Source organism: Pseudopodoces humilis, chromosome 1, assembly GCF_049639895.1.
Source record: "Pseudopodoces humilis isolate 2021_Gansu_Grassland_sample_001 chromosome 1, ASM4963989v1, whole genome shotgun sequence".
NCBI lineage: Eukaryota > Metazoa > Chordata > Aves > Passeriformes > Paridae > Pseudopodoces > Pseudopodoces humilis.
In genome coordinates this window covers 144515479-144523755 of record NC_142200.1, presented here as the reverse complement: position 1 = coordinate 144523755, position 8277 = coordinate 144515479, and the positions used below count along the sequence as shown (strand labels likewise).

General features: G+C 45.0%; 1 long non-coding RNA gene across 1 annotated transcript; it reads right to left on the bottom strand.

Annotated features, from left to right (window-relative positions):
- Positions 1-4628: 4628 nt before the first annotated feature.
- On the bottom strand, positions 4629-7711 carry LOC148185251 (uncharacterized). The gene is made up of 3 exons (XR_015773855.1): positions 7593-7711; positions 7008-7106; positions 4629-6088 (listed from the first exon to the last, which is right to left on the bottom strand). It is a non-coding gene; the product is annotated as an uncharacterized LOC148185251 (long non-coding RNA).
- Positions 7712-8277: the final 566 nt, after the last annotated feature.

Below are 8277 nucleotides of genomic sequence, written 5' to 3'. Positions count from 1 at the left end.
CAAAATGGTCTGTGATCTCAGGAGAGCAAGACTGAGCCATGAAGACTACAGAAATTGTAGATGTTTTCTCAAAAGAAAAACCAAACCAAAACCAACCGAAAAACAGAGACAGTTTAAGCTATGGGCCCTTTGCTTTTTCTGAGATGTTGATAATTTTTAGTTGAATTTTAGTTTAAACAATATAATTTTTTCATACCTCCATGTGAAAAAAATATTTAACCTATTTCTGCATTCAGCACAGGACTGTTGCTTATCTGGAGTCTGTCTGAAGGCAATGACTCCATGAAACATCAATTTTTGCTACTAAGTATTATTGAAATACTGAAAAGGGTCAGGGAAATAAATGCTGACTATTTCCTAAGAAACTTGCAGGGAGGAAAACCATGTGGGCTGTGATAATTCCATAGGAATCAAACAGGAATGGGTTCAAAAAGCTCTATAATAGGCAATATATGGAAATAATATTGAAATTTGCAGTTAGCTCAATTTAAGGAAAGCATTTGTGAATATAACTGAAGCGTTTGCTATTTAAACCTTCCCACTGACAGTAGAATTCATAATTTTCACAGAATTTGTTCAACCCCATTATTTCCTTTCCTTTTTCCGCTTCAATTCTGTTCTCATCTGAATGAGATGCACTCCCACAAACTGAAATCAATGAAAGCCTGTACAACTCCCTGCAAATGACATCCATCAAAAGGTGCTTCCCACTGCGTTCACTTCAAGCAAATCCTTCCCAAGTATTTCTGTGTCACCACAGAAGACTCATAAGTTCTATGAGCCACAAAAATAACTGACTTAATTTATGCATTCAACTTATTTTCATTAAACTTACTTATTATGTTTTAGTTACTGAAGCAGGGAAGTATCAAGTAGATGTATAAGAACAAGTGAAACAACTGGTCACTTATTTATCTTTACAGCCTGAGAAGATTTTCTCCTGCAGAAAATTTATGGTGAAGATTTATTTATTATGGTGAAGAGGATCAACTGAAACAAGAGGAGTCAGACTGACCCTAAGCTCCAGGAGTTTCATATCCACCAGACTGAAGGTTCAGCTTCCCCTCCTGAATCCCATGTGACACCTCTGGGCAGCAACAAGCCTTTTATACTCATCTGTCTAGCCAAAAATGTCATCACATGGCTGAAAACAGCAAGTTTAATGGGAAGAGAAGGAAAAGAGTAAAATCAGTCCCAAGTCTGACCTCAAAGGCATGTAAGATTTAAGATGAAACTTTTAAGAAAAGCATAATGGAGATAAATGATATAACAAGCAGTATGGTCTTATCAAAGTTAGCTCAGGAACATAATTTTTCCGTAAGGCTTTCTAGATGCAGAGAGTGCAATAGAGCTCATCCACAGGGTCTGGGGGAAAGCACTTGATTAAACAGCATCTGAGACATCAGCTCAGATGGGAAGGGTGGAAACTAAATGAACTGCAAATGTGCTGCAGCGTGAAGGGGAGATAGAATCATGCACTGCTGTAAAGGCAGGGATCAGGAGGGAGGGAAATTATTACTGAAGGTCTTTAAGAGACAGCTTTGACACCAATATTTTTGTTAATTACTTGGGCACAGAAAATGCCTGACAAAATCTGCTAATGGTAAAATTTAGAGGTGTTGTCAATATGTAAGCAAAGACAGAATAAAACAGAAGCTCGTGATCCTGAGGACTGAGGTAAGCAGGGAGAGACAAAATTCACTGGTGTGAAATGCAAGGTAATGAATCTGGGAAGCCAATAAAAATGCAGCTTTCAGATACCTGTGCACCTCACCTCCTGGAAATGACAGAGGAGTACCAGCTGATCAGAGAGTGATCAGCACAATGCAGTTATGAAAATGAGAAATGTGGTCACAGTCTCAGGAGGGACTGGACTGGGCTAGGCTGGGCTGGGTGTCTGCAGCAGAGACAGGACACAAAGCATTGGTACCCCCTCCCCTGAGTGCTGTTCACATCTGTTCACATCTGCAGCCACCCAGGTTCAAGTGACAGGCAGGTGCAGCCACGAGTGGGGGTGGACGGGGTCAATAAGACAACAGGACAAGAGCACTGGAAGGCAGTCACATTAAAAGAGACAATGCCCTGCTGTTGTTGGGGGTCCCAGAGAGGGGCAACAGACATTGTGGTGCCAGGGTCCCAAGCCTTGGCCCTTCCCCCAGTGAGCCTGGCCAGCCTGCCTCACCTCCTCCTGGGGGTCTGGGCAAGCAGCTCCATCTGCTGCTGGTGAGCCAAGAGGTGCTCAGGAGAGCCCAAGTCGGGACAACACCATCCCCAGATTTTGCTTTGGACTGGGAAGGACAAGTTCCCCTCCTCTGGATAATGAGCTCTGATTAGGACAGTGTCTTCCAGGGACACAATTTCTGTCTGGGGAGATTTACCCTCCAGAACCAGCCATGGCTCTCCTTTCCCCATCTCAGAGGAAAGAAGGAACCAAAGTTATAAGAAGTCTGTGGAGGAGCCAGGAGCCAATCCAAGCTCTCAAGAGAAGTGCAAAAATGCTTCCTCTGCAAGACTGTCCTTCCTTGGAGGAAGGGGAAAAACCCCAAACAAATAAAAACACAACCAAAAACCACACTTACACTTAATAACAGTCATTATCCAAAGTTCTGAAAGCCACTGAAATATATCAAAATTCTGAATCTCATGCCAAAAACAGGGCAGGGATATATTAAGAAAGGGGAAAAACATCCTCTGCTTAGATATAATGCCACATTCCTCTGTCAGGTGTAATTCAGGCTCCCATGCTTCTTCTCTCCTACTACTATTTCTATATATTAAGTTTCATTCTAATTTAATTATCCGTATTGCAGCATTTCTTAATTCAAAATAAACAGCTCCCAGGGAATGGTGCTTTCAGGGGAACACAGTGGGCTGAGGATTTTTTTGGCACTGACAACTGGCATTTGCAGTAAGCATAGGGAAATCCCAATTCCCAATGCCTTGGGGAAGATAATGAAGTTTGCACAGTTCTGAGACATTAGAAGGGAACTGGAGGTGTAGAACAACTTCTACAAAAAGTGAAAGGAAACAGTTTATTTTAAAGACAGCAAATGGGAGGCTCTCAGACAAGCTAAACCCTTATAAAGTAATTAATTGCCCATGTAAATGTTATTTATGGGCCACACAGCAGCAGCAGAAGACTCCATGCAAGCCTGGGACACCCTTGTTCCAGTACTGCCCAATAGGTTACAGTAAATCATCCACACCACCTACAATCAATTAAAAGAACTCCATGAAAATTGCCCCTAGGACCATACTTCTCTGATAGAAATTGAAATGTCCATAAATCATCTGGTTTAATTCTGATTATTTCAGATGGGGGGTGAGCCCAGGCAGTTTGTGCCCTGTGCACACCTGCCCTCCAGCTGCTGGTGAATGCCCTCTGGTTTGGGTTTAAGGGCCCTGTGGATCTCCCTGGAGATCCTGAAAGTGTTTGCTGTGCAAGGACATTGTTTGATGCCTCTGAAACCTGCTGGACCTGCTGCAGCCTTCAAAGAATCTGTCCACATGCAGCCAAAAACTCCTGTGTGCAGAGCTCCTGGGTAGCACATGGACAAAGACAATTTCTGCTAGGAAAAGCCAGGCTGGCACATCTTGGAGTACAGCCCTTTCTCAAGCCTTTTGCAAAAGTATTTCAGTATATCTCTGAAATACAGAGCAAGTGATGCAGGAGTTTCCAAAAGCGAACACAGAATAAGTGTGCCTGAAGCACATCGGAAGTTATTAAGCCAAGATTACAGAGACGATAGCAAAACCAAGAAACATCCAACTGAAAGCTCAGCCTTGGGTTTTTCTTCTATAAGAATATAAATTTTTGCAGATTCTGTATATACTGGTAATTTGTTATCTAAAGAGGTACTGGATAACATGAGCGAAGTGGGAGAAAAAGGCTAAAGGACAGTGTTCTTGGGAAACTCCAGCCCAGGCACATTTTGTTCTTAATCCTAAAATTGCTTTTTTTTTACTTTAGCAATTACTTTGCTGTTTCCCTTTTAGACATCCATGTAGATTATTGGTTGAAAATTGATGTTTGCCACTTCTTGACAAAACACTTTTTTTTAGTTCAGCAGCCAAAAATCAAGGTGCCCAGATGTCCAGCTGCTTTTGGAAACTGAGTATTTTGCATAAAGACCAAAAACTTCCCACCATTCTCTCCACATCTTTTTATTTTTTTTTTTTTTTCCAAAGCAAATGTGGTGAGTTCTCTCTTAACACAACTTTTTCAGTGTCATAAGGCTTTATATTACTTAAAGAAGCTTGGCAAAGGAGCTCATGCCACAGTGCTTTGTGCACACACCTCCTGGGCTACTTGGATTTGAGACCAACACCGTCCAGAGGGATGGCTGGGGTTCAGAGCCCCAGTTCAGCTGTTTTTACTCCTGAAATAACTGCAAATACCAGTAGCTGTATTTTGTTATCCACACAAGGAACAGCAAAAAGTGGTTCCTCAGGCTTTATCCTTGAATGTTGCTGGAATCACCCAGGCATGAGCTCCATCAGCACCCTGCTAAGCCACATGTGGAATACAGGAACACATCCAGTTACTGCTATTTCCTCCAGTATTATCCAGCCCCTTGACAATGTAATCCATCAGGAGAGTGGAAGCAGATCATTTTTTGGGAGCACACTGCATTTCTGTATTTGGTTTCTTTTCTGGTTAAGCCCACTTGCTGGTCTCATATTGCGGTCTGTAATTTGAATTTCCATCTTTCATCGCATAGTGCACAACTAACTCTTGCATAAAAGGCTTCAGCAATAGCAATATACAGCCAAATGCACATAATTGCTTCTACAAAAGGAAAAGAAATCACACCAAGGAACATAAACCTCAGGGCTGTGTACTGCAGTTTGACATAGATTGTGCCCTATGGCTGATAATGTGCTCCAGTTGTAATCATTATGAGTCTACTAAATAAGAGACCAGTTATTGTTCTAACAAGGCATTCATTAGTAGTCTGGACAGAGATGATCTAGATGGTGTGTAACAGCTGGAAGTGGCAAAGGAAGACAGGAGAGAGAAGGGATGAAAGCACAGGTATAATAAATACAGTTGCAGCCCTTTTCCAGGACCTGGCTTTAATTAGGAAGAACAGTAACCTGCCATCAGCCATGCATGTTCTGTCCTGCTGGCTCTCTGATCAGTGCTGTACTTTCCCAAGCCTTTAATGTGGGAGGAAAACAAATATCACAGCTCCAGAAAAGCCACTGCTGTGGCCAGCGTGAGCTGGGCTCTGCCCTCCCTCCCAGGCGTGCCTCAGCTGATGGCACTTGGGCAAGGGCAGGCTGTGCTAGGAAATGAGCTCCGTGTGTAGGCAGGACAGGCCATCTGAGAATCATTCCAGCATGGATGCATCCAGGGAGCTTGATGGAGGAGATTCCCTCGTTAGGGACTGCTTTTATTGCTTCTGCTCAGGCCAGGAACATGAAGTTTGGCACAAGGTAGGAGATAAACCCTCTCTCTGGGGCAGCTGTGGTAGGGCAGTGACAAAGCTCTCCAGCAAGCAGCTACTGCTCTTAGGATGCCTTCAAGTAAAGAGAACTCTCTGTGCCACTGGCATGTGGGTGACAGTGGCAATCACATCCTCAGTCATGTGGGTAAAGCTGAAAACAGACAGAAAAGCAAGTCCAGTGGGGCTTTGGAGAGGTGTGGATGGAAATTCCTCACCCCAGGCAGGCAAGAGAGACAGTCCGGACTGCGGGCCCCAGCAACCTGCTGAGGCCAATGCCTGGCACAGCCTGGGCTCACAGTGACTGCCCCAGGGACACAGGGAGGCTGGCAGTGACCTTGGCACCATCTCCACCAGCTCAGAATCCACATGTCAGGCCATCCCAAAGGCTGTCCCAGGCTTGATCCTGCTTGTGCCACAGGCTCGGGTGAGACCCAGCTCCCCAGGCCTGGCGAGTGTGTGACTGTGGTTCGGATGAATGAAGGCTCTGTGGTGGAAACTGAGGATAGCAGAGGATCGACCACAAGTGTTTCCTGACCTCAGTAATGCCTCTCTGCTTGGTGGTCCTGCCTCTGTCCCATTCCCAGAGCAGTGGTTCCTGGGCCAGCAGTGAAATTCACATCCTGAAGGCAGCCTTCCAGCTGGATTAAAGGGGAAAAGTCTCCTGTTCTCTGTGTAACACTTGGCACACCAACATATCGATGCAAATGTCAAATACCCCCCCTCGGTCTTTATTTCACATATAGCACTTCTGTCTTGCCTTCACACTGCTTTTCTTGGGGAGGGGAAGGGGAGGGGAAAGTGCAGAGGATGGAAGCCCAAGGAAGTGCAAGATGGAAGCCACAGTGCAGAGGAGACTCTGCAGAGCTTTGGTATGTCCTTAAGGCCTCCTGTGCCTCACTTTCCCCACAGAGCGACCCAGAGCTCAGCATCCCCCTTGCCAGTGATCTTAGTCCAGATTTGATATTTGTGGAGTGGCTGGAGAGGAGATGAAGAATTCCGCATCAGTGCAGAGTAAATAATTTTTAAATGAGAGCTAATGAATGATCACATGAATTCCAAACTGGAGCAATTAGCCCTCTGCTGCTGCCAGAGGGTATTATCCCTGCTGCCACAGTTGCCTCTAGGTGATTTTTAAATTACTCTTTCCTCAATTGCTTCAAGACATTGTCTTGGGAGTCAATCAAGCTTCTTTCTTTCCAAGGGTACCTAAGTGCTCATTTACACCCAAGAGTTGCTCTCTGGCTGCAGCTCAGGTGGACCTAACCTCTCACTCTGGATGCAGTTTATTCATGCTGAAAAATCTTATTTTCTTGAAAGGGAGATAAATTCTGAGTGGTAACAAAGCAGCTTTGCACACACACAGCTGCATGAGGAGCCACCAGAGCAGAGGCTACAGCACACACCAAGTCCAAGGTGCATGGGCAACCACTGGCTTTTTCTGTGCAGGAAAACCCACTTCATTTCATGCAACAGAGCCCACACCAAAGCAAAATATGACCACCATGATTTCCACAGGTACCCTGGCCATGTGCTGTGACAGGACTCAGTATCTCTCACCTGGTTGTTATTGTTATCCCTCAGTGTGAGAAAGCAGGAAACTGAGGCAGGACAGGTGAAGAAGTCTCCAAAGTCCCTCAGGAGGCAGCAACAGGATCCCTGGAGTTGTGCAATGAGTTGGGGTCACACAGCTGCCAGCAGTGGCTGCTTTAAAATACCAACAACAACCAGGCAAGGGACCCAGCTTTGGCAGGAGATAGGCTTGAAGAAGTCCAGGCTTAAAAAAATTCTTGTGGGTCCTGAATTCTCCCATTTTCATCAGCTTCTTTTCAGGTGTGGGTGTGGGGATTTCTATACCCAAACAAGCTTAGCCCCAAGATCTGAGGTGAGGCACAAATCACAGTCACTGATGCTGGTAGCTCAGGGTCTTTTGCCTAAATATTTGTATTTCACCCACTTTGGGTGTACAAGACCTCATGGCCCAGCCGGCAAGTGAGTGTGACAGAAGAAGTGTAGACAACTGGGTTTTTTCATCACAAACCCAGTAAATGGCAGCTGCAGGGCAGAAAAAATCTTCACTCCTGCATCCCACTTGAAAGCACGTCTCCTAAACATCTTTATGACTCCCATAATTATTGTACTTGCCTATAATTAATGCCCTTTTTTCTCCCTGCAGGCTGGGCAAGATGGCTCTTTGTGGCTGTGGCTCCTAAGGCTCTGCAGAGCCACGGCCCTGGCTGGGATTTGCTCTTCCTGCCGGCAAACCCAGGAGGGCTGGTGGGATCTCAGCCATGAGCAAAGGGTAACAAGCTCCCTTCAGCCCATTATTTCTTGATTGACTGCACCTTTTTAAGCACTTGCCTTGGTCTGTCACCACTGGTGTGAGTGCTGGGACCTGGCCATGCTCACAGACCTCTTTCTGGTTGGCTGGAGAGGGAGATGAGGCAGGATTTGGCTGAGCACTGCTGAGCTGTAGCCAGCCCTGACATGTTTTTCCTTCCATTATAGAGAGTTCAGTTTGGTACATCCAGCTGTTTGTATTTCATTGACATGAAAAATTGACTTTGTCACCATGGAGACAGTGATGATTTGCATCTTAATTAAGCAATGACAGATGCCCTACTGATAAAGGTAATCTTTAGCTTTGGATACCCATCAACTTCCACTTCCAGCATTCCCATTTATTAGCAGGTGTTTCTGAAATCAAAATTTTACCAGGTAATTAATACTTTGATGTTCTGATGGAACAAATATTTATCTCTGTGAATGGTCAATCCTTTGGGATAAAGAAGAGTGGGACTGGCAGGACAGGGGCCTGCTCTGTACACCA